The sequence below is a fragment of the Hyla sarda genome, unplaced genomic scaffold, assembly GCF_029499605.1.
Source record: "Hyla sarda isolate aHylSar1 unplaced genomic scaffold, aHylSar1.hap1 scaffold_1250, whole genome shotgun sequence".
Lineage (NCBI taxonomy): Eukaryota > Metazoa > Chordata > Amphibia > Anura > Hylidae > Hyla > Hyla sarda.
The window spans coordinates 46,312-71,392 of record NW_026607871.1 but is presented as its reverse complement, the minus strand read 5'-3'; the positions used below and the strand labels follow the sequence as shown (position 1 = coordinate 71,392).

At 43.3% G+C, this 25,081-nt stretch overlaps 15 pseudogenes; all 15 read left to right on the top strand.

The window, feature by feature from the left end:
- Positions 1 to 211: 211 nt before the first annotated feature.
- On the top strand, positions 212 to 475 carry LOC130303851 (U2 spliceosomal RNA; annotated as a pseudogene).
- Positions 476 to 1,939: 1,464 nt separating this feature from the next.
- LOC130303838 (U2 spliceosomal RNA) lies at positions 1,940 to 2,203 on the top strand (annotated as a pseudogene).
- A 1,476-nt stretch (positions 2,204 to 3,679) lies between these two features.
- On the top strand, positions 3,680 to 3,944 carry LOC130303870 (U2 spliceosomal RNA; annotated as a pseudogene).
- Positions 3,945 to 5,399: 1,455 nt separating this feature from the next.
- LOC130303850 (U2 spliceosomal RNA) lies at positions 5,400 to 5,663 on the top strand (annotated as a pseudogene).
- A 1,479-nt stretch (positions 5,664 to 7,142) lies between these two features.
- On the top strand, positions 7,143 to 7,406 carry LOC130303848 (U2 spliceosomal RNA; annotated as a pseudogene).
- A 1,508-nt stretch (positions 7,407 to 8,914) lies between these two features.
- On the top strand, positions 8,915 to 9,178 carry LOC130303847 (U2 spliceosomal RNA; annotated as a pseudogene).
- Positions 9,179 to 10,689: 1,511 nt separating this feature from the next.
- On the top strand, positions 10,690 to 10,954 carry LOC130303869 (U2 spliceosomal RNA; annotated as a pseudogene).
- A 1,486-nt stretch (positions 10,955 to 12,440) lies between these two features.
- On the top strand, positions 12,441 to 12,706 carry LOC130303876 (U2 spliceosomal RNA; annotated as a pseudogene).
- Positions 12,707 to 14,179: 1,473 nt separating this feature from the next.
- On the top strand, positions 14,180 to 14,444 carry LOC130303868 (U2 spliceosomal RNA; annotated as a pseudogene).
- Positions 14,445 to 15,930: 1,486 nt separating this feature from the next.
- Positions 15,931 to 16,196, top strand: LOC130303875 (U2 spliceosomal RNA; annotated as a pseudogene).
- A 1,461-nt stretch (positions 16,197 to 17,657) lies between these two features.
- Positions 17,658 to 17,921, top strand: LOC130303846 (U2 spliceosomal RNA; annotated as a pseudogene).
- A 1,464-nt stretch (positions 17,922 to 19,385) lies between these two features.
- LOC130303845 (U2 spliceosomal RNA) lies at positions 19,386 to 19,649 on the top strand (annotated as a pseudogene).
- A 1,463-nt stretch (positions 19,650 to 21,112) lies between these two features.
- Positions 21,113 to 21,376, top strand: LOC130303844 (U2 spliceosomal RNA; annotated as a pseudogene).
- Positions 21,377 to 22,858: 1,482 nt separating this feature from the next.
- LOC130303843 (U2 spliceosomal RNA) lies at positions 22,859 to 23,122 on the top strand (annotated as a pseudogene).
- A 1,467-nt stretch (positions 23,123 to 24,589) lies between these two features.
- LOC130303842 (U2 spliceosomal RNA) lies at positions 24,590 to 24,853 on the top strand (annotated as a pseudogene).
- The last annotated feature ends 228 nt before the right edge of the window (positions 24,854 to 25,081 follow it).

The window sequence follows — 25,081 nt, the reverse complement described above, 5'->3', positions numbered from 1 at the left end:
CTAAATGCTCCATCAGAGTGCAATGGTCGCCTGTCCTTTTTTTAAGTGATGATGTGGGTTTAGCCTGTGCTGTATGTATGTATGGGTGGCTGACTGCCACCCACCCAGAAAGTGTATGGGAGGCTGGTTGGCTGCCAGCCTTCCTTCCATTCCTATGAGTAATGTGAGTGCTCATGAAGGGGACATGGTTGGGTCCACCCCTTTCCCGGTTATCCCCTCTAGGCCTTTTGGCTTAGATCAAGTGTAAAAAAAGAAAGGATCTTGCGACAGATCGCATCCTGAGGCACGTTTTTTTTTGTGTGAATACTTGCACTTGGGTGACTTGTGAGCACATACTGATACATACGTTCCCTATCTGGGGACCATAAATTAAATGGATTTTTGAGAAAGGGAGCTGATTTGGAAGCTTGCTTCTGTCGCCCTATGCATTGACCCGATGTGGCAGTATCTTCGGGTAGTGAACAGTGCACCACCCCATTCCAGTGTTAAACAAGAAAGATTCTCATTTAATCCTCCGTGGGTGAGAATTTGAGTTTGAGAATTGGAGACCAAAATGATGAGTTGCACTGACTGGTTTATGAACGTCTATTCATTTAGCGTTTTAATGACCATGTTTGCACACTGATTGGTGTAAAAAAATAAAATAAAACTAAATAATAATAATCTAGCACACCTGTGCAGGTTTGACATGACATGACAGGTAGCTGTCTTGTGGGTGGTGCTGAATCCTGTTAAATGACATGAGGGTCTCATGCCTATACACAAGGGTGTGTCATTGCTGTTGCTTGACCATGCATTGGTTTCTGTGGTCAGTGAATGATAAAAACAAAATTTACCATCCATTGATGGATGGGAAATCCGCCATGAGGCATTTGTTTTTAGAAACTGCTGCTCACAACCAATGTTGCAATGGAGTGTCTCCATCTGCTGGTGGTATTGGAAAGGCATTAGTGCTATGACAGGGTCTGAAGAAGAAGAAGAAGAAGACGGAAAAAAATATATATAAAAAGAAAAAGAGAGAGAGAGAGAGAGACTGACTTAGTGAGCGAGTGAGTGAGAGAGTGAGAGTGAGTGAGAGTGAATGAGTGAGTGAGTGATTGAGTGAGTGAGTGAGTGAGTGAGAACAAATGAGTTAAAGCAAGTGAGTGAGAGAGATCGAATGAATGAAAGTCTGAATGACAGAAAGAAAAAAGGATGAAGAAAGAAGCATGAAGAAAAAAAAATGTATATGGAGTTGCTGACATGAGTGCAATCTACAAAGCCGTTGAGGCTGATCCTCATGGGAGGATTATTGCACCAGGACCCTTAGCACTTTTAAAATGCCATTCAATGCCACGGGCTAGATGTAAACTGCAGATGACCATGTTGTGGTAGTTACCATGGATACCCAAGTGATGTGTGAGCTAACACATAGGCCCAACAGATTCCAAGAAGGCCAGAATCACCAGCGGCACCACCATCGATTGTCAGGTCACCCGGATTCAGCAAATACCAGAGTCCAAAATGATGCAGGTTTATACTGTTAATTTTCAGTTTATCGTTACAGTTGGTGTTATTCCATGTCGGAAGGGACGCAGCTACAGCCAGTGGGGTAACTAGAGACAGGCAGGCAGCTATGTGCAACAAAGGTAGGCGTGTTGTTTTCATATGCAGATCTGAAATATTGTCTTATATGCAAGAGGAGGAGTGATGGGGGTTCAGGCAAAAGCCAGGCTATGGATTGCATTGCTAAATGCTCCATCAGAGTGCAATGGTCGCCTGTCCTTTTTTTAAGTGATGATGTGGGTTTAGCCTGTGCTGTATGTATGTATGGGTGGCTGACTGCCACCCACCCAGAAAGTGTATGGGAGGCTGGTTGGCTGCCAGCCTTCCTTCCATTCCTATGAGTAATGTGAGTGCTCATGAAGGGGACATGGTTGGGTCCACCCCTTTCCCGGTTATCCCCTCTAGGCCTTTTGGCTTAGATCAAGTGTAAAAAAAGAAAGGATCTTGCGACAGATCGCATCCTGAGGCACGTTTTTTTTTGTGTGAATACTTGCACTTGGGTGACTTGTGAGCACATACTGATACATACGTTCCCTATCTGGGGACCATAAATTAAATGGATTTTTGAGAAAGGGAGCTGATTTGGAAGCTTGCTTCTATCGCCCTATGCATTGACCCGATGTGGCAGTATCTTCGGGTAGTGAACAGTGCACCACCCCATTCCAGTGTTAAACAAGAAAGATTCTCATTTAATCCTCCGTGGGTGAGAATTTGAGTTTGAGAATTGGAGACCAAAATGATGAGTTGCACTGACTGGTTTATGAACGTCTATTCATTTAGCGTTTTAATGACCATGTTTGCACACTGATTGGTGTAAAAAAATAAAATAAAACTAAATAATAATAATCTAGCACACCTGTGCAGGTTTGACATGACATGACAGGTAGCTGTCTTGTGGGTGGTGCTGAATCCTGTTAAATGACATGAGGGTCTCATGCCTATACACAAGGGTGTGTCATTGCTGTTGCTTGACCATGCATTGGTTTCTGTGGTCAGTGAATGATAAAAACAAAATTTACCATCCATTGATGGATGGGAAATCCGCCATGAGGCATTTGTTTTTAGAAACTGCTGCTCACAACCAATGTTGCAATGGAGTGTCTCCATCTGCTGGTGGTATTGGAAAGGCATTAGTGCTATGACAGGGTCTGAAGAAGAAGAAGAAGAAGAAGAAGAAGAAGACGGAAAAAAATATATATAAAAAGAAAAAGAGAGAGAGAGAGAGAGACTGACTTAGTGAGCGAGTGAGTGAGAGAGTGAGAGTGAGTGAGAGTGAATGAGTGAGTGAGTGATTGAGTGAGTGAGTGAGTGAGTGAGAACAAATGAGTTAAAGCAAGTGAGTGAGAGAGATCGAATGAATGAAAGTCTGAATGACAGAAAGAAAAAAGGATGAAGAAAGAAGCATGAAGAAAAAAAAATGTATATGGAGTTGCTGACATGAGTGCAATCTACAAAGCCGTTGAGGCTGATCCTCATGGGAGGATTATTGCACCAGGACCCTTAGCACTTTTAAAATGCCATTCAATGCCACGGGCTAGATGTAAACTGCAGATGACCATGCTGTGGTAGTTACCATGGATACCCAAGTGATGTGTGAGCTAACACATAGGCCCAACAGATTCCAAGAAGGCCAGAATCACCAGCGGCACCACCATCGATTGTCAGGTCACCCGGATTCAGCAAATACCAGAGTCCAAAATGATGCAGGTTTATACTGTTAATTTTCAGTTTATCGTTACAGTTGGTGTTATTCCATGTCGGAAGGGACGCAGCTACAGCCAGTGGGGTAACTAGAGACAGGCAGGCAGCTATGTGCAACAAAGGTAGGCGTGTTGTTTTCATATGCAGATCTGAAATATTGTCTTATATGCAAGAGGAGGAGTGATGGGGATTCAGGCAAAAGCCAGGCTATGGATTGCATTGCTAAATGCTCCATCAGAGTGCAATGGTCGCCTGTCCTTTTTTTAAGTGATGATGTGGGTTTAGCCTGTGCTGTATGTATGTATGGGTGGCTGACTGCCACCCACCCAGAAAGTGTATGGGAGGCTGGTTGGCTGCCAGCCTTCCTTCCATTCCTATGAGTAATGTGAGTGCTCATGAAGGGGACATGGTTGGGTCCACCCCTTTCCCGGTTATCCCCTCTAGGCCTTTTGGCTTAGATCAAGTGTAAAAAAAGAAAGGATCTTGCGACAGATCGCATCCTGAGGCACGTTTTTTTTTTGTGTGAATACTTGCACTTGGGTGACTTGTGAGCACATACTGATACATACGTTCCCTATCTGGGGACCATAAATTAAATGGATTTTTGAGAAAGGGAGCTGATTTGGAAGCTTGCTTCTGTCGCCCTATGCATTGACCCGATGTGGCAGTATCTTCGGGTAGTGAACAGTGCACCACCCCATTCCAGTGTTAAACAAGAAAGATTCTCATTTAATCCTCCGTGGGTGAGAATTTGAGTTTGAGAATTGGAGACCAAAATGATGAGTTGCACTGACTGGTTTATGAACGTCTATTCATTTAGCGTTTTAATGACCATGTTTGCACACTGATTGGTGTAAAAAAATAAAATAAAACTAAATAATAATAATCTAGCACACCTGTGCAGGTTTGACATGACATGACAGGTAGCTGTCTTGTGGGTGGTGCTGAATCCTGTTAAATGACATGAGGGTCTCATGCCTATACACAAGGGTGTGTCATTGCTGTTGCTTGACCATGCATTGGTTTCTGTGGTCAGTGAATGATAAAAACAAAATTTACCATCCATTGATGGATGGGAAATCCGCCATGAGGCATTTGTTTTTAGAAACTGCTGCTCACAACCAATGTTGCAATGGAGTGTCTCCATCTGCTGGTGGTATTGGAAAGGCATTAGTGCTATGACAGGGTCTGAAGAAGAAGAAGAAGAAGAAGACGGAAAAAAATATATATAAAAAGAAAAAGAGAGAGAGAGAGAGAGACTGACTTAGTGAGCGAGTGAGTGAGAGAGTGAGAGTGAGTGAGAGTGAATGAGTGAGTGAGTGAGTGAGTGAGTGAGAACAAATGAGTTAAAGCAAGTGAGTGAGAGAGATCGAATGAATGAAAGTCTGAATGACAGAAAGAAAAAAGGATGAAGAAAGAAGCATGAAGAAAAAAAAATGTATATGGAGTTGCTGACATGAGTGCAATCTACAAAGCCGTTGAGGCTGATCCTCATGGGAGGATTATTGCACCAGGACCCTTAGCACTTTTAAAATGCCATTCAATGCCACGGGCTAGATGTAAACTGCAGATGACCATGTTGTGGTAGTTACCATGGATACCCAAGTGATGTGTGAGCTAACACATAGGCCCAACAGATTCCAAGAAGGCCAGAATCACCAGCGGCACCACCATCGATTGTCAGGTCACCCGGATTCAGCAAATACCAGAGTCCAAAATGATGCAGGTTTATACTGTTAATTTTCAGTTTATCGTTACAGTTGGTGTTATTCCATGTCGGAAGGGACGCAGCTACAGCCAGTGGGGTAACTAGAGACAGGCAGGCAGCTATGTGCAACAAAGGTAGGCGTGTTGTTTTCATATGCAGATCTGAAATATTGTCTTATATGCAAGAGGAGGAGTGATGGGGGTTCAGGCAAAAGCCAGGCTATGGATTGCATTGCTAAATGCTCCATCAGAGTGCAATGGTCGCCTGTCCTTTTTTTAAGTGATGATGTGGGTTTAGCCTGTGCTGTATGTATGTATGGGTGGCTGACTGCCACCCACCCAGAAAGTGTATGGGAGGCTGGTTGGCTGCCAGCCTTCCTTCCATTCCTATGAGTAATGTGAGTGCTCATGAAGGGGACATGGTTGGGTCCACCCCTTTCCCGGTTATCCCCTCTAGGCCTTTTGGCTTAGATCAAGTGTAAAAAAAGAAAGGATCTTGCGACAGATCGCATCCTGAGGCACGTTTTTTTTTGTGTGAATACTTGCACTTGGGTGACTTGTGAGCACATACTGATACATACGTTCCCTATCTGGGGACCATAAATTAAATGGATTTTTGAGAAAGGGAGCTGATTTGGAAGCTTGCTTCTGTCGCCCTATGCATTGACCCGATGTGGCAGTATCTTCGGGTAGTGAACAGTGCACCACCCCATTCCAGTGTTAAACAAGAAAGATTCTCATTTAATCCTCCGTGGGTGAGAATTTGAGTTTGAGAATTGGAGACCAAAATGATGAGTTGCACTGACTGGTTTATGAACGTCTATTCATTTAGCGTTTTAATGACCATGTTTGCACACTGATTGGTGTAAAAAAATAAAATAAAACTAAATAATAATAATCTAGCACACCTGTGCAGGTTTGACATGACATGACAGGTAGCTGTCTTGTGGGTGGTGCTGAATCCTGTTAAATGACATGAGGGTCTCATGCCTATACACAAGGGTGTGTCATTGCTGTTGCTTGACCATGCATTGGTTTCTGTGGTCAGTGAATGATAAAAACAAAATTTACCATCCATTGATGGATGGGAAATCCGCCATGAGGCATTTGTTTTTAGAAACTGCTGCTCACAACCAATGTTGCAATGGAGTGTCTCCATCTGCTGGTGGTATTGGAAAGGCATTAGTGCTATGACAGGGTCTGAAGAAGAAGAAGAAGAAGAAGAAGAAGACGGAAAAAAATATATATAAAAAGAAAAAGAGAGAGAGAGAGAGAGAGACTGACTTAGTGAGCGAGTGAGTGAGAGAGTGAGAGTGAGTGAGAGTGAATGAGTGAGTGAGTGATTGAGTGAGTGAGTGAGTGAGTGAGTGAGAACAAATGAGTTAAAGCAAGTGAGTGAGAGAGATCGAATGAATGAAAGTCTGAATGACAGAAAGAAAAAAGGATGGAGAAAGAAGCATGAAGAAAAAAAAATGTATATGGAGTTGCTGACATGAGTGCAATCTACAAAGCCGTTGAGGCTGATCCTCATGGGAGGATTATTGCACCAGGACCCTTAGCACTTTTAAAATGCCATTCAATGCCACGGGCTAGATGTAAACTGCAGATGACCATGTTGTGGTAGTTACCATGGATACCCAAGTGATGTGTGAGCTAACACATAGGCCCAACAGATTCCAAGAAGGCCAGAATCACCAGCGGCACCACCATCGATTGTCAGGTCACCCGGATTCAGCAAATACCAGAGTCCAAAATGATGCAGGTTTATACTGTTAATTTTCAGTTTATCGTTACAGTTGGTGTTATTCCATGTCGGAAGGGACGCAGCTACAGCCAGTGGGGTAACTAGAGACAGGCAGGCAGCTATGTGCAACAAAGGTAGGCGTGTTGTTTTCATATGCAGATCTGAAATATTGTCTTATATGCAAGAGGAGGAGTGATGGGGGTTCAGGCAAAAGCCAGGCTATGGATTGCATTGCTAAATGCTCCATCAGAGTGCAATGGTCGCCTGTCCTTTTTTTAAGTGATGATGTGGGTTTAGCCTGTGCTGTATGTATGTATGGGTGGCTGACTGCCACCCACCCAGAAAGTGTATGGGAGGCTGGTTGGCTGCCAGCCTTCCTTCCATTCCTATGAGTAATGTGAGTGCTCATGAAGGGGACATGGTTGGGTCCACCCCTTTCCCGGTTATCCCCTCTAGGCCTTTTGGCTTAGATCAAGTGTAAAAAAAGAAAGGATCTTGCGACAGATCGCATCCTGAGGCACGTTTTTTTTTGTGTGAATACTTGCACTTGGGTGACTTGTGAGCACATACTGATACATACGTTCCCTATCTGGGGACCATAAATTAAATGGATTTTTGAGAAAGGGAGCTGATTTGGAAGCTTGCTTCTGTCGCCCTATGCATTGACCCGATGTGGCAGTATCTTCGGGTAGTGAACAGTGCACCACCCCATTCCAGTGTTAAACAAGAAAGATTCTCATTTAATCCTCCGTGGGTGAGAATTTGAGTTTGAGAATTGGAGACCAAAATGATGAGTTGCACTGACTGGTTTATGAACGTCTATTCATTTAGCGTTTTAATGACCATGTTTGCACACTGATTGGTGTAAAAAAATAAAATAAAACTAAATAATAATAATCTAGCACACCTGTGCAGGTTTGACATGACATGACAGGTAGCTGTCTTGTGGGTGGTGCTGAATCCTGTTAAATGACATGAGGGTCTCATGCCTATACACAAGGGTGTGTCATTGCTGTTGCTTGACCATGCATTGGTTTCTGTGGTCAGTGAATGATAAAAACAAAATTTACCATCCATTGATGGATGGGAAATCCGCCATGAGGCATTTGTTTTTAGAAACTGCTGCTCACAACCAATGTTGCAATGGAGTGTCTCCATCTGCTGGTGGTATTGGAAAGGCATTAGTGCTATGACAGGGTCTGAAGAAGAAGAAGAAGAAGAAGAAGAAGAAGAAGAAGAAGAAGAAGAAGAAGAAGAAGAAGAAGAAGACGGAAAAAAATATATATAAAAAGAAAAAGAGAGAGAGAGAGAGAGACTGACTTAGTGAGCGAGTGAGTGAGAGAGTGAGAGTGAGTGAGAGTGAATGAGTGAGTGAGTGATTGAGTGAGTGAGTGAGTGAGAACAAATGAGTTAAAGCAAGTGAGTGAGAGAGATCGAATGAATGAAAGTCTGAATGACAGAAAGAAAAAAGGATGAAGAAAGAAGCATGAAGAAAAAAAAATGTATATGGAGTTGCTGACATGAGTGCAATCTACAAAGCCGTTGAGGCTGATCCTCATGGGAGGATTATTGCACCAGGACCCTTAGCACTTTTAAAATGCCATTCAATGCCACGGGCTAGATGTAAACTGCAGATGACCATGTTGTGGTAGTTACCATGGATACCCAAGTGATGTGTGAGCTAACACATAGGCCCAACAGATTCCAAGAAGGCCAGAATCACCAGCGGCACCACCATCGATTGTCAGGTCACCCGGATTCAGCAAATACCAGAGTCCAAAATGATGCAGGTTTATACTGTTAATTTTCAGTTTATCGTTACAGTTGGTGTTATTCCATGTCGGAAGGGACGCAGCTACAGCCAGTGGGGTAACTAGAGACAGGCAGGCAGCTATGTGCAACAAAGGTAGGCGTGTTGTTTTCATATGCAGATCTGAAATATTGTCTTATATGCAAGAGGAGGAGTGATGGGGGTTCAGGCAAAAGCCAGGCTATGGATTGCATTGCTAAATGCTCCATCAGAGTGCAATGGTCGCCTGTCCTTTTTTTAAGTGATGATGTGGGTTTAGCCTGTGCTGTATGTATGTATGGGTGGCTGACTGCCACCCACCCAGAAAGTGTATGGGAGGCTGGTTGGCTGCCAGCCTTCCTTCCATTCCTATGAGTAATGTGAGTGCTCATGAAGGGGACATGGTTGGGTCCACCCCTTTCCCGGTTATCCCCTCTAGGCCTTTTGGCTTAGATCAAGTGTAAAAAAAGAAAGGATCTTGCGACAGATCGCATCCTGAGGCACGTTTTTTTTTGTGTGAATACTTGCACTTGGGTGACTTGTGAGCACATACTGATACATACGTTCCCTATCTGGGGACCATAAATTAAATGGATTTTTGAGAAAGGGAGCTGATTTGGAAGCTTGCTTCTGTCGCCCTATGCATTGACCCGATGTGGCAGTATCTTCGGGTAGTGAACAGTGCACCACCCCATTCCAGTGTTAAACAAGAAAGATTCTCATTTAATCCTCCGTGGGTGAGAATTTGAGTTTGAGAATTGGAGACCAAAATGATGAGTTGCACTGACTGGTTTATGAACGTCTATTCATTTAGCGTTTTAATGACCATGTTTGCACACTGATTGGTGTAAAAAAATAAAATAAAACTAAATAATAATAATCTAGCACACCTGTGCAGGTTTGACATGACATGACAGGTAGCTGTCTTGTGGGTGGTGCTGAATCCTGTTAAATGACATGAGGGTCTCATGCCTATACACAAGGGTGTGTCATTGCTGTTGCTTGACCATGCATTGGTTTCTGTGGTCAGTGAATGATAAAAACAAAATTTACCATCCATTGATGGATGGGAAATCCGCCATGAGGCATTTGTTTTTAGAAACTGCTGCTCACAACCAATGTTGCAATGGAGTGTCTCCATCTGCTGGTGGTATTGGAAAGGCATTAGTGCTATGACAGGGTCTGAAGAAGAAGAAGAAGAAGAAGAAGAAGAAGAAGAAGAAGAAGAAGAAGAAGAAGAAGAAGAAGAAGAAGACGGAAAAAAATATATATAAAAAGAAAAAGAGAGAGAGAGAGAGAGACTGACTTAGTGAGCGAGTGAGTGAGAGAGTGAGAGTGAGTGAGAGTGAATGAGTGAGTGAGTGATTGAGTGAGTGAGTGAGTGAGAACAAATGAGTTAAAGCAAGTGAGTGAGAGAGATCGAATGAATGAAAGTCTGAATGACAGAAAGAAAAAAGGATGAAGAAAGAAGCATGAAGAAAAAAAAATGTATATGGAGTTGCTGACATGAGTGCAATCTACAAAGCCGTTGAGGCTGATCCTCATGGGAGGATTATTGCACCAGGACCCTTAGCACTTTTAAAATGCCATTCAATGCCACGGGCTAGATGTAAACTGCAGATGACCATGTTGTGGTAGTTACCATGGATACCCAAGTGATGTGTGAGCTAACACATAGGCCCAACAGATTCCAAGAAGGCCAGAATCACCAGCGGCACCACCATCGATTGTCAGGTCACCCGGATTCAGCAAATACCAGAGTCCAAAATGATGCAGGTTTATACTGTTAATTTTCAGTTTATCGTTACAGTTGGTGTTATTCCATGTCGGAAGGGACGCAGCTACAGCCAGTGGGGTAACTAGAGACAGGCAGGCAGCTATGTGCAACAAAGGTAGGCGTGTTGTTTTCATATGCAGATCTGAAATATTGTCTTATATGCAAGAGGAGGAGTGATGGGGGTTCAGGCAAAAGCCAGGCTATGGATTGCATTGCTAAATGCTCCATCAGAGTGCAATGGTCGCCTGTCCTTTTTTTAAGTGATGATGTGGGTTTAGCCTGTGCTGTATGTATGTATGGGTGGCTGACTGCCACCCACCCAGAAAGTGTATGGGAGGCTGGTTGGCTGCCAGCCTTCCTTCCATTCCTATGAGTAATGTGAGTGCTCATGAAGGGGACATGGTTGGGTCCACCCCTTTCCCGGTTATCCCCTCTAGGCCTTTTGGCTTAGATCAAGTGTAAAAAAAGAAAGGATCTTGCGACAGATCGCATCCTGAGGCACGTTTTTTTTTTGTGTGAATACTTGCACTTGGGTGACTTGTGAGCACATACTGATACATACGTTCCCTATCTGGGGACCATAAATTAAATGGATTTTTGAGAAAGGGAGCTGATTTGGAAGCTTGCTTCTGTCGCCCTATGCATTGACCCGATGTGGCAGTATCTTCGGGTAGTGAACAGTGCACCACCCCATTCCAGTGTTAAACAAGAAAGATTCTCATTTAATCCTCCGTGGGTGAGAATTTGAGTTTGAGAATTGGAGACCAAAATGATGAGTTGCACTGACTGGTTTATGAACGTCTATTCATTTAGCGTTTTAATGACCATGTTTGCACACTGATTGGTGTAAAAAAATAAAATAAAACTAAATAATAATAATCTAGCACACCTGTGCAGGTTTGACATGACATGACAGGTAGCTGTCTTGTGGGTGGTGCTGAATCCTGTTAAATGACATGAGGGTCTCATGCCTATACACAAGGGTGTGTCATTGCTGTTGCTTGACCATGCATTGGTTTCTGTGGTCAGTGAATGATAAAAACAAAATTTACCATCCATTGATGGATGGGAAATCCGCCATGAGGCATTTGTTTTTAGAAACTGCTGCTCACAACCAATGTTGCAATGGAGTGTCTCCATCTGCTGGTGGTATTGGAAAGGCATTAGTGCTATGACAGGGTCTGAAGAAGAAAAAGAAGAAGAAGAAGAAGAAGAAGAAGACGGAAAAAAATATATATAAAAAGAAAAAGAGAGAGAGAGAGAGAGACTGACTTAGTGAGCGAGTGAGTGAGAGAGTGAGAGTGAGTGAGAGTGAATGAGTGAGTGAGTGATTGAGTGAGTGAGTGAGTGAGTGAGTGAGAACAAATGAGTTAAAGCAAGTGAGTGAGAGAGATCGAATGAATGAAAGTCTGAATGACAGAAAGAAAAAAGGATGAAGAAAGAAGCATGAAGAAAAAAAAATGTATATGGAGTTGCTGACATGAGTGCAATCTACAAAGCCGTTGAGGCTGATCCTCATGGGAGGATTATTGCACCAGGACCCTTAGCACTTTTAAAATGCCATTCAATGCCACGGGCTAGATGTAAACTGCAGATGACCATGTTGTGGTAGTTACCATGGATACCCAAGTGATGTGTGAGCTAACACATAGGCCCAACAGATTCCAAGAAGGCCAGAATCACCAGCGGCACCACCATCGATTGTCAGGTCACCCGGATTCAGCAAATACCAGAGTCCAAAATGATGCAGGTTTATACTGTTAATTTTCAGTTTATCGTTACAGTTGGTGTTATTCCATGTCGGAAGGGACGCAGCTACAGCCAGTGGGGTAACTAGAGACAGGCAGGCAGCTATGTGCAACAAAGGTAGGCGTGTTGTTTTCATATGCAGATCTGAAATATTGTCTTATATGCAAGAGGAGGAGTGATGGGGATTCAGGCAAAAGCCAGGCTATGGATTGCATTGCTAAATGCTCCATCAGAGTGCAATGGTCGCCTGTCCTTTTTTTAAGTGATGATGTGGGTTTAGCCTGTGCTGTATGTATGTATGGGTGGCTGACTGCCACCCACCCAGAAAGTGTATGGGAGGCTGGTTGGCTGCCAGCCTTCCTTCCATTCCTATGAGTAATGTGAGTGCTCATGAAGGGGACATGGTTGGGTCCACCCCTTTCCCGGTTATCCCCTCTAGGCCTTTTGGCTTAGATCAAGTGTAAAAAAAGAAAGGATCTTGCGACAGATCGCATCCTGAGGCACGTTTTTTTTTTTGTGTGAATACTTGCACTTGGGTGACTTGTGAGCACATACTGATACATACGTTCCCTATCTGGGGACCATAAATTAAATGGATTTTTGAGAAAGGGAGCTGATTTGGAAGCTTGCTTCTGTCGCCCTATGCATTGACCCGATGTGGCAGTATCTTCGGGTAGTGAACAGTGCACCACCCCATTCCAGTGTTAAACAAGAAAGATTCTCATTTAATCCTCCGTGGGTGAGAATTTGAGTTTGAGAATTGGAGACCAAAATGATGAGTTGCACTGACTGGTTTATGAACGTCTATTCATTTAGCGTTTTAATGACCATGTTTGCACACTGATTGGTGTAAAAAAATAAAATAAAACTAAATAATAATAATCTAGCACACCTGTGCAGGTTTGACATGACATGACAGGTAGCTGTCTTGTGGGTGGTGCTGAATCCTGTTAAATGACATGAGGGTCTCATGCCTATACACAAGGGTGTGTCATTGCTGTTGCTTGACCATGCATTGGTTTCTGTGGTCAGTGAATGATAAAAACAAAATTTACCATCCATTGATGGATGGGAAATCCGCCATGAGGCATTTGTTTTTAGAAACTGCTGCTCACAACCAATGTTGCAATGGAGTGTCTCCATCTGCTGGTGGTATTGGAAAGGCATTAGTGCTATGACAGGGTCTGAAGAAGAAGAAGAAGAAGAAGAAGAAGACGGAAAAAAATATATATAAAAAGAAAAAGAGAGAGAGAGAGAGAGACTGACTTAGTGAGCGAGTGAGTGAGAGAGTGAGAGTGAGTGAGAGTGAATGAGTGAGTGAGTGATTGAGTGAGTGAGTGAGTGAGTGAGAACAAATGAGTTAAAGCAAGTGAGTGAGAGAGATCGAATGAATGAAAGTCTGAATGACAGAAAGAAAAAAGGATGAAGAAAGAAGCATGAAGAAAAAAAAATGTATATGGAGTTGCTGACATGAGTGCAATCTACAAAGCCGTTGAGGCTGATCCTCATGGGAGGATTATTGCACCAGGACCCTTAGCACTTTTAAAATGCCATTCAATGCCACGGGCTAGATGTAAACTGCAGATGACCATGTTGTGGTAGTTACCATGGATACCCAAGTGATGTGTGAGCTAACACATAGGCCCAACAGATTCCAAGAAGGCCAGAATCACCAGCGGCACCACCATCGATTGTCAGGTCACCCGGATTCAGCAAATACCAGAGTCCAAAATGATGCAGGTTTATACTGTTAATTTTCAGTTTATCGTTACAGTTGGTGTTATTCCATGTCGGAAGGGACGCAGCTACAGCCAGTGGGGTAACTAGAGACAGGCAGGCAGCTATGTGCAACAAAGGTAGGCGTGTTGTTTTCATATGCAGATCTGAAATATTGTCTTATATGCAAGAGGAGGAGTGATGGGGGTTCAGGCAAAAGCCAGGCTATGGATTGCATTGCTAAATGCTCCATCAGAGTGCAATGGTCGCCTGTCCTTTTTTTAAGTGATGATGTGGGTTTAGCCTGTGCTGTATGTATGTATGGGTGGCTGACTGCCACCCACCCAGAAAGTGTATGGGAGGCTGGTTGGCTGCCAGCCTTCCTTCCATTCCTATGAGTAATGTGAGTGCTCATGAAGGGGACATGGTTGGGTCCACCCCTTTCCCGGTTATCCCCTCTAGGCCTTTTGGCTTAGATCAAGTGTAAAAAAAGAAAGGATCTTGCGACAGATCGCATCCTGAGGCACGTTTTTTTTTTGTGTGAATACTTGCACTTGGGTGACTTGTGAGCACATACTGATACATACGTTCCCTATCTGGGGACCATAAATTAAATGGATTTTTGAGAAAGGGAGCTGATTTGGAAGCTTGCTTCTGTCGCCCTATGCATTGACCCGATGTGGCAGTATCTTCGGGTAGTGAACAGTGCACCACCCCATTCCAGTGTTAAACAAGAAAGATTCTCATTTAATCCTCCGTGGGTGAGAATTTGAGTTTGAGAATTGGAGACCAAAATGATGAGTTGCACTGACTGGTTTATGAACGTCTATTCATTTAGCGTTTTAATGACCATGTTTGCACACTGATTGGTGTAAAAAAATAAAATAAAACTAAATAATAATAATCTAGCACACCTGTGCAGGTTTGACATGACATGACAGGTAGCTGTCTTGTGGGTGGTGCTGAATCCTGTTAAATGACATGAGGGTCTCATGCCTATACACAAGGGTGTGTCATTGCTGTTGCTTGACCATGCATTGGTTTCTGTGGTCAGTGAATGATAAAAACAAAATTTACCATCCATTGATGGATGGGAAATCCGCCATGAGGCATTTGTTTTTAGAAACTGCTGCTCACAACCAATGTTGCAATGGAGTGTCTCCATCTGCTGGTGGTATTGGAAAGGCATTAGTGCTATGACAGGGTCTGAAGAAGAAAAAGAAGAAGAAGAAGAAGAAGAAGAAGACGGAAAAAAATATATATAAAAAGAAAAAGAGAGAGAGAGAGAGAGACTGACTTAGTGAGCGAGTGAGTGAGAGAGTGAGAGTGAGTGAGAGTGAATGAGTGAGTGAGTGATTGAGTGAGTGAGTGAGTGAGTGAGTGAGAACAAATGAGTTAAAGCAAGTGAGTGAGAGAGATCGAATGAATGAAAGTCTGAATGACAGAAAGAAAAAAGGATGAAGAAAGAAGCATGAAGAAAAAAAAATGTATATGGAGTTGCTGACATGAGTGCAATCTACAAAGCCGTTGAGGCTGATCCTCATGGGAGGATTATTGCACCAGGACCCTTAGCACTTTTAAAATGCCATTCAATGCCACGGGCTAGATGTAAACTGCAGATGACCATGTTGTGGTAGTTACCATGGATACCCAAGTGATGTGTGAGCTAACACATAGGCCCAACAGATTCCAAGAAGGCCAGAATCACCAGCGGCACCACCATCGATTGTCAGGTCACCCGGATTCAGCAAATACCAGAGTCCAAAATGATGCAGGTTTATACTGTTAATTTTCAGTTTATCGTTACAGTTGGTGTTATTCCATGTCGGAAGGGACGCAGCTACAGCCAGTGGGGTAACTAGAGACAGGCAGGCAGCTATGTGCAACAAAGGTAGGCGTGTTGTTTTCATATGCAGATCTGAAATATTGTCTTATATGCAAGAGGAGGAGTGATGGGGATTCAGGCAAAAGCCAGGCTATGGATTGCATTGCTAAATGCTCCATCAGAGTGCAATGGTCGCCTGTCCTTTTTTTAAGTGATGATGTGGGTTTAGCCTGTGCTGTATGTATGTATGGGTGGCTGACTGCCACCCACCCAGAAAGTGTATGGGAGGCTGGTTGGCTGCCAGCCTTCCTTCCATTCCTATGAGTAATGTGAGTGCTCATGAAGGGGACATGGTTGGGTCCACCCCTTTCCCGGTTATCCCCTCTAGGCCTTTTGGCTTAGATCAAGTGTAAAAAAAGAAAGGATCTTGCGACAGATCGCATCCTGAGGCACGTTTTTTTTTTTGTGTGAATACTTGCACTTGGGTGACTTGTGAGCACATACTGATACATACGTTCCCTATCTGGGGACCATAAATTAAATGGATTTTTGAGAAAGGGAGCTGATTTGGAAGCTTGCTTCTGTCGCCCTATGCATTGACCCGATGTGGCAGTATCTTCGGGTAGTGAACAGTGCACCACCCCATTCCAGTGTTAAACAAGAAAGATTCTCATTTAATCCTCCGTGGGTGAGAATTTGAGTTTGAGAATTGGAGACCAAAATGATGAGTTGCACTGACTGGTTTATGAACGTCTATTCATTTAGCGTTTTAATGACCATGTTTGCACACTGATTGGTGTAAAAAAATAAAATAAAACTAAATAATAATAATCTAGCACACCTGTGCAGGTTTGACATGACATGACAGGTAGCTGTCTTGTGGGTGGTGCTGAATCCTGTTAAATGACATGAGGGTCTCATGCCTATACACAAGGGTGTGTCATTGCTGTTGCTTGACCATGCATTGGTTTCTGTGGTCAGTGAATGATAAAAACAAAATTTACCATCCATTGATGGATGGGAAATCCGCCATGAGGCATTTGTTTTTAGAAACTGCTGCTCACAACCAATGTTGCAATGGAGTGTCTCCATCTGCTGGTGGTATTGGAAAGGCATTAGTGCTATGACAGGGTCTGAAGAAGAAGAAGAAGAAGAAGACGGAAAAAAATATATATAAAAAGAAAAAGAGAGAGAGAGAGAGACTGACTTAGTGAGCGTGTGAGTGAGAGAGTGAGAGTGAGTGAGAGTGAATGAGTGAGTGAGTGATTGAGTGAGTGAGTGAGTGAGAACAAATGAGTTAAAGCAAGTGAGTGAGAGAGATCGAATGAATGAAAGTCTGAATGACAGAAAGAAAAAAGGATGAAGAAAGAAGCATGAAGAAAAAAAAATGTATATGGAGTTGCTGACATGAGTGCAATCTACAAAGCCGTTGAGGCTGATCCTCATGGGAGGATTATTGCACCAGGACCCTTAGCACTTTTAAAATGCCATTCAATGCCACGGGCTAGATGTAAACTGCAGATGACCATGTTGTGGTAGTTACCATGGATACCCAAGTGATGTGTGAGCTAACACATAGGCCCAACAGATTCCAAGAAGGCCAGAATCACCAGCGGCACCACCATCGATTGTCAGGTCACCCGGATTCAGCAAATACCAGAGTCCAAAATGATGCAGGTTTATACTGTTAATTTTCAGTTTATCGTTACAGTTGGTGTTATTCCATGTCGGAAGGGACGCAGCTACAGCCAGTGGGGTAACTAGAGACAGGCAGGCAGCTATGTGCAACAAAGGTAGGCGTGTTGTTTTCATATGCAGATCTGAAATATTGTCTTATATGCAAGAGGAGGAGTGATGGGGGTTCAGGCAAAAGCCAGGCTATGGATTGCATTGCTAAATGCTCCATCAGAGTGCAATGGTCGCCTGTCCTTTTTTTAAGTGATGATGTGGGTTTAGCCTGTGCTGTATGTATGTAACGGTGGCTGACTGCCACCCACCCAGAAAGTGTATGGGAGGCTGGTTGGCTGCCAGCCTTCCTTCCATTCCTATGAGTAATGTGAGTGCTCATGAAGGGGACATGGTTGGGTCCACCCCTTTCCCGGTTATCCCCTCTAGGCCTTTTGGCTTAGATCAAGTGTAAAAAAAGAAAGGATCTTGCGACAGATCGCATCCTGAGGCACGTTTTTTTTTGTGTGAATACTTGCACTTGGGTGACTTGTGAGCACATACTGATACATACGTTCCCTATCTGGGGACCATAAATTAAATGGATTTTTGAGAAAGGGAGCTGATTTGGAAGCTTGCTTCTGTCGCCCTATGCATTGACCCGATGTGGCAGTATCTTCGGGTAGTGAACAGTGCACCACCCCATTCCAGTGTTAAACAAGAAAGATTCTCATTTAATCCTCCGTGGGTGAGAATTTGAGTTTGAGAATTGGAGACCAAAATGATGAGTTGCACTGACTGGTTTATGAACGTCTATTCATTTAGCGTTTTAATGACCATGTTTGCACACTGATTGGTGTAAAAAAATAAAATAAAACTAAATAATAATAATCTAGCACACCTGTGCAGGTTTGACATGACATGACAGGTAGCTGTCTTGTGGGTGGTGCTGAATCCTGTTAAATGACATGAGGGTCTCATGCCTATACACAAGGGTGTGTCATTGCTGTTGCTTGACCATGCATTGGTTTCTGTGGTCAGTGAATGATAAAAACAAAATTTACCATCCATTGATGGATGGGAAATCCGCCATGAGGCATTTGTTTTTAGAAACTGCTGCTCACAACCAATGTTGCAATGGAGTGTCTCCATCTGCTGGTGGTATTGGAAAGGCATTAGTGCTATGACAGGGTCTGAAGAAGAAGAAGAAGAAGACGGAAAAAAATATATATAAAAAGAAAAAGAGAGAGAGAGAGACTGACTTAGTGAGCGAGTGAGTGAGAGAGTGAGAGTGAGTGAGAGTGAATGAGTGAGTGAGTGATTGAGTGAGTGAGTGAGTGAGTGAGTGAGAACAAATGAGTTAAAGCAAGTGAGTGAGAGAGATCGAATGAATGAAAGTCTGAATGACAGAAAGAAAAAAGGATGAAGAAAGAAGCATGAAGAAAAAAAAATGTATATGGAGTTGCTGACATGAGTGCAATCTACAAAGCCGTTGAGGCTGATCCTCATGGGAGGATTATTGCACCAGGACCCTTAGCACTTTTAAAATGCCATTCAATGCCACGGGCTAGATGTAAACTGCAGATGACCATGTTGTGGTAGTTACCATGGATACCCAAGTGATGTGTGAGCTAACACATAGGCCCAACAGATTCCAAGAAGGCCAGAATCACCAGCGGCACCACCATCGATTGTCAGGTCACCCGGATTCAGCAAATACCAGAGTCCAAAATGATGCAGGTTTATACTGTTAATTTTCAGTTTATCGTTACAGTTGGTGTTATTCCATGTCGGAAGGGACGCAGCTACAGCCAGTGGGGTAACTAGAGACAGGCAGGCAGCTATGTGCAACAAAGGTAGGCGTGTTGTTTTCATATGCAGATCTGAAATATTGTCTTATATGCAAGAGGAGGAGTGATGGGGATTCAGGCAAAAGCCAGGCTATGGATTGCATTGCTAAATGCTCCATCAGAGTGCAATGGTCGCCTGTCCTTTTTTTAAGTGATGATGTGGGTTTAGCCTGTGCTGTATGTATGTATGGGTGGCTGACTGCCACCCACCCAGAAAGTGTATGGGAGGCTGGTTGGCTGCCAGCCTTCCTTCCATTCCTATGAGTAATGTGAGTGCTCATGAAGGGGACATGGTTGGGTCCACCCCTTTCCCGGTTATCCCCTCTAGGCCTTTTGGCTTAGATCAAGTGTAAAAAAAGAAAGGATCTTGCGACAGATCGCATCCTGAGGCACGTTTTTTTTTGTGTGAATACTTGCACTTGGGTGACTTGTGAGCACATACTGATACATACGTTCCCTATCTGGGGACCATAAATTAAATGGATTTTTGAGAAAGGGAGCTGATTTGGAAGCTTGCTTCTGTCGCCCTATGCATTGACCCGATGTGGCAGTATCTTCGGGTAGTGAACAGTGCACCACCCCATTCCAGTGTTAAACAAGAAAGATTCTCATTTAATCCTCCGTGGGTGAGAATTTGAGTTTGAGAATTGGAGACCAAAATGATGAGTTGCACTGACTGGTTTATGAACGTCTATTCATTTAGCGTTTTAATGACCATGTTTGCACACTGATTGGTGTAAAAAAATAAAATAAAACTAAATAATAATAATCTAGCACACCTGTGCAGGTTTGACATGACATGACAGGTAGCTGTCTTGTGGGTGATGCTGAATCCTGTTAAATGACATGAGGGTCTCATGCCTATACACAAGGGTGTGTCATTGCTGTTGCTTGACCATGCATTGGTTTCTGTGGTCAGTGAATGATAAAAACAAAATTTACCATCCATTGATGGATGGGAAATCCGCCATGAGGCATTTGTTTTTAGAAACTGCTGCTCACAACCAATGTTGCAATGGAGTGTCTCCATCTGCTGGTGGTATTGGAAAGGCATTAGTGCTATGACAGGGTCTGAAGAAGAAGAAGAAGACGGAAAAAAATATATATAAAAAGAAAAAGAGAGAGAGAGAGAGAGAGACTGACTTAGTGAGCGAGTGAGTGAGAGAGTGAGAGTGAGTGAGAGTGAATGAGTGAGTGAGTGATTGAGTGAGTGAGTGAGTGAGTGAGAACAAATGAGTTAAAGCAAGTGAGTGAGAGAGATCGAATGAATGAAAGTCTGAATGACAGAAAGAAAAAAGGATGAAGAAAGAAGCATGAAGAAAAAAAAATGTATATGGAGTTGCTGACATGAGTGCAATCTACAAAGCCGTTGAGGCTGATCCTCATGGGAGGATTATTGCACCAGGACCCTTAGCACTTTTAAAATGCCATTCAATGCCACGGGCTAGATGTAAACTGCAGATGACCATGTTGTGGTAGTTACCATGGATACCCAAGTGATGTGTGAGCTAACACATAGGCCCAACAGATTCCAAGAAGGCCAGAATCACCAGCGGCACCACCATCGATTGTCAGGTCACCCGGATTCAGCAAATACCAGAGTCCAAAATGATGCAGGTTTATACTGTTAATTTTCAGTTTATCGTTACAGTTGGTGTTATTCCATGTCGGAAGGGACGCAGCTACAGCCAGTGGGGTAACTAGAGACAGGCAGGCAGCTATGTGCAACAAAGGTAGGCGTGTTGTTTTCATATGCAGATCTGAAATATTGTCTTATATGCAAGAGGAGGAGTGATGGGGGTTCAGGCAAAAGCCAGGCTATGGATTGCATTGCTAAATGCTCCATTAGAGTGCAATGGTCGCCTGTCCTTTTTTTAAGTGATGATGTGGGTTTAGCCTGTGCTGTATGTATGTATGGGTGGCTGACTGCCACCCACCCAGAAAGTGTATGGGAGGCTGGTTGGCTGCCAGCCTTCCTTCCATTCCTATGAGTAATGTGAGTGCTCATGAAGGGGACATGGTTGGGTCCACCCCTTTCCCGGTTATCCCCTCTAGGCCTTTTGGCTTAGATCAAGTGTAAAAAAAGAAAGGATCTTGCGACAGATCGCATCCTGAGGCACGTTTTTTTTTGTGTGAATACTTGCACTTGGGTGACTTGTGAGCACATACTGATACATACGTTCCCTATCTGGGGACCATAAATTAAATGGATTTTTGAGAAAGGGAGCTGATTTGGAAGCTTGCTTCTGTCGCCCTATGCATTGACCCGATGTGGCAGTATCTTCGGGTAGTGAACAGTGCACCACCCCATTCCAGTGTTAAACAAGAAAGATTCTCATTTAATCCTCCGTGGGTGAGAATTTGAGTTTGAGAATTGGAGACCAAAATGATGAGTTGCACTGACTGGTTTATGAACGTCTATTCATTTAGCGTTTTAATGACCATGTTTGCACACTGATTGGTGTAAAAAAATAAAATAAAACTAAATAATAATAATCTAGCACACCTGTGCAGGTTTGACATGACATGACAGGTAGCTGTCTTGTGGGTGGTGCTGAATCCTGTTAAATGACATGAGGGTCTCATGCCTATACACAAGGGTGTGTCATTGCTGTTGCTTGACCATGCATTGGTTTCTGTGGTCAGTGAATGATAAAAACAAAATTTACCATCCATTGATGGATGGGAAATCCGCCATGAGGCATTTGTTTTTAGAAACTGCTGCTCACAACCAATGTTGCAATGGAGTGTCTCCATCTGCTGGTGGTATTGGAAAGGCATTAGTGCTATGACAGGGTCTGAAGAAGAAGAAGAAGAAGAAGAAGAAGAAGAAGAAGACGGAAAAAAATATATATAAAAAGAAAAAGAGAGAGAGAGAGAGAGACTGACTTAGTGAGCGAGTGAGTGAGAGAGTGAGAGTGAGTGAGAGTGAATGAGTGAGTGAGTGATTGAGTGAGTGAGTGAGTGAGTGAGAACAAATGAGTTAAAGCAAGTGAGTGAGAGAGATCGAATGAATGAAAGTCTGAATGACAGAAAGAAAAAAGGATGAAGAAAGAAGCATGAAGAAAAAAAAATGTATATGGAGTTGCTGACATGAGTGCAATCTACAAAGCCGTTGAGGCTGATCCTCATGGGAGGATTATTGCACCAGGACCCTTAGCACTTTTAAAATGCCATTCAATGCCACGGGCTAGATGTAAACTGCAGATGACCATGTTGTGGTAGTTACCATGGATACCCAAGTGATGTGTGAGCTAACACATAGGCCCAACAGATTCCAAGAAGGCCAGAATCACCAGCGGCACCACCATCGATTGTCAGGTCACCCGGATTCAGCAAATACCAGAGTCCAAAATGATGCAGGTTTATACTGTTAATTTTCAGTTTATCGTTACAGTTGGTGTTATTCCATGTCGGAAGGGACGCAGCTACAGCCAGTGGGGTAACTAGAGACAGGCAGGCAGCTATGTGCAACAAAGGTAGGCGTGTTGTTTTCATATGCAGATCTGAAATATTGTCTTATATGCAAGAGGAGGAGTGATGGGGGTTCAGGCAAAAGCCAGGCTATGGATTGCATTGCTAAATGCTCCATCAGAGTGCAATGGTCGCCTGTCCTTTTTTTAAGTGATGATGTGGGTTTAGCCTGTGCTGTATGTATGTATGGGTGGCTGACTGCCACCCACCCAGAAAGTGTATGGGAGGTTGGTTGGCTGCCAGCCTTCCTTCCATTCCTATGAGTAATGTGAGTGCTCATGAAGGGGACATGGTTGGGTCCACCCCTTTCCCGGTTATCCCCTCTAGGCCTTTTGGCTTAGATCAAGTGTAAAAAAAGAAAGGATCTTGCGACAGATCGCATCCTGAGGCACGTTTTTTTTTGTGTGAATACTTGCACTTGGGTGACTTGTGAGCACATACTGATACATACGTTCCCTATCTGGGGACCATAAATTAAATGGATTTTTGAGAAAGGGAGCTGATTTGGAAGCTTGCTTCTGTCGCCCTATGCATTGACCCGATGTGGCAGTATCTTCGGGTAGTGAACAGTGCACCACCCCATTCCAGTGTTAAACAAGAAAGATTCTCATTTAATCCTCCGTGGGTGAGAATTTGAGTTTGAGAATTGGAGACCAAAATGATGAGTTGCACTGACTGGTTTATGAACGTCTATTCATTTAGCGTTTTAATGACCATGTTTGCACACTGATTGGTGTAAAAAAATAAAATAAAACTAAATAATAATAATCTAGCACACCTGTGCAGGTTTGACATGACATGACAGGTAGCTGTCTTGTGGGTGGTGCTGAATCCTGTTAAATGACATGAGGGTCTCATGCCTATACACAAGGGTGTGTCATTGCTGTTGCTTGACCATGCATTGGTTTCTGTGGTCAGTGAATGATAAAAACAAAATTTACCATCCATTGATGGATGGGAAATCCGCCATGAGGCATTTGTTTTTAGAAACTGCTGCTCACAACCAATGTTGCAATGGAGTGTCTCCATCTGCTGGTGGTATTGGAAAGGCATTAGTGCTATGACAGGGTCTGAAGAAGAAGAAGAAGAAGAAGACGGAAAAAAATATATATAAAAAGAAAAAGAGAGAGAGAGAGAGAGACTGACTTAGTGAGCGAGTGAGTGAGAGAGTGAGAGTGAGTGAGAGTGAATGAGTGAGTGAGTGATTGAGTGAGTGAGTGAGTGAGTGAGAACAAATGAGTTAAAGCAAGTGAGTGAGAGAGATCGAATGAATGAAAGTCTGAATGACAGAAAGAAAAAAGGATGAAGAAAGAAGCATGAAGAAAAAAAAATGTATATGGAGTTGCTGACATGAGTGCAATCTACAAAGCCGTTGAGGCTGATCCTCATGGGAGGATTATTGCACCAGGACCCTTAGCACTTTTAAAATGCCATTCAATGCCACGGGCTAGATGTAAACTGCAGATGACCATGTTGTGGTAGTTACCATGGATACCCAAGTGATGTGTGAGCTAACACATAGGCCCAACAGATTCCAAGAAGGCCAGAATCACCAGCGGCACCACCATCGATTGTCAGGTCACCCGGATTCAGCAAATACCAGAGTCCAAAATGATGCAGGTTTATACTGTTAATTTTCAGTTTATCGTTACAGTTGGTGTTATTCCATGTCGGAAGGGACGCAGCTACAGCCAGTGGGGTAACTAGAGACAGGCAGGCAGCTATGTGCAACAAAGGTAGGCGTGTTGTTTTCATATGCAGATCTGAAATATTGTCTTATATGCAAGAGGAGGAGTGATGGGGGTTCAGGCAAAAGCCAGGCTATGGATTGCATTGCTAAATGCTCCATCAGAGTGCAATGGTCGCCTGTCCTTTTTTTAAGTGATGATGTGGGTTTAGCCTGTGCTGTATGTATGTATGGGTGGCTGACTGCCACCCACCCAGAAAGTGTATGGGAGGCTGGTTGGCTGCCAGCCTTCCTTCCATTCCTATGAGTAATGTGAGTGCTCATGAAGGGGACATGGTTGGGTCCACCCCTTTCCCGGTTATCCCCTCTAGGCCTTTTGGCTTAGATCAAGTGTAAAAAAAGAAAGGATCTTGCGACAGATCGCATCCTGAGGCACGTTTTTTTTTGTGTGAATACTTGCACTTGGGTGACTTGTGAGCACATACTGATACATACGTTCCCTATCTGGGGACCATAAATTAAATGGATTTTTGAGAAAGGGAGCTGATTTGGAAGCTTGCTTCTGTCGCCCTATGCATTGACCCGATGTGGCAGTATCTTCGGGTAGTGAACAGTGCACCACCCCATTCCAGTGTTAAACAAGAAAGATTCTCATTTAATCCTCCGTGGGTGAGAATTTGAGTTTGAGAATTGGAGACCAAAATGATGAGTTGCACTGACTGGTTTATGAACGTCTATTCATTTAGCGTTTTAATGACCATGTTTGCACACTGATTGGTGTAAAAAAATAAAATAAAACTAAATAATAATAATCTAGCACACCTGTGCAGGTTTGACATGACATGACAGGTA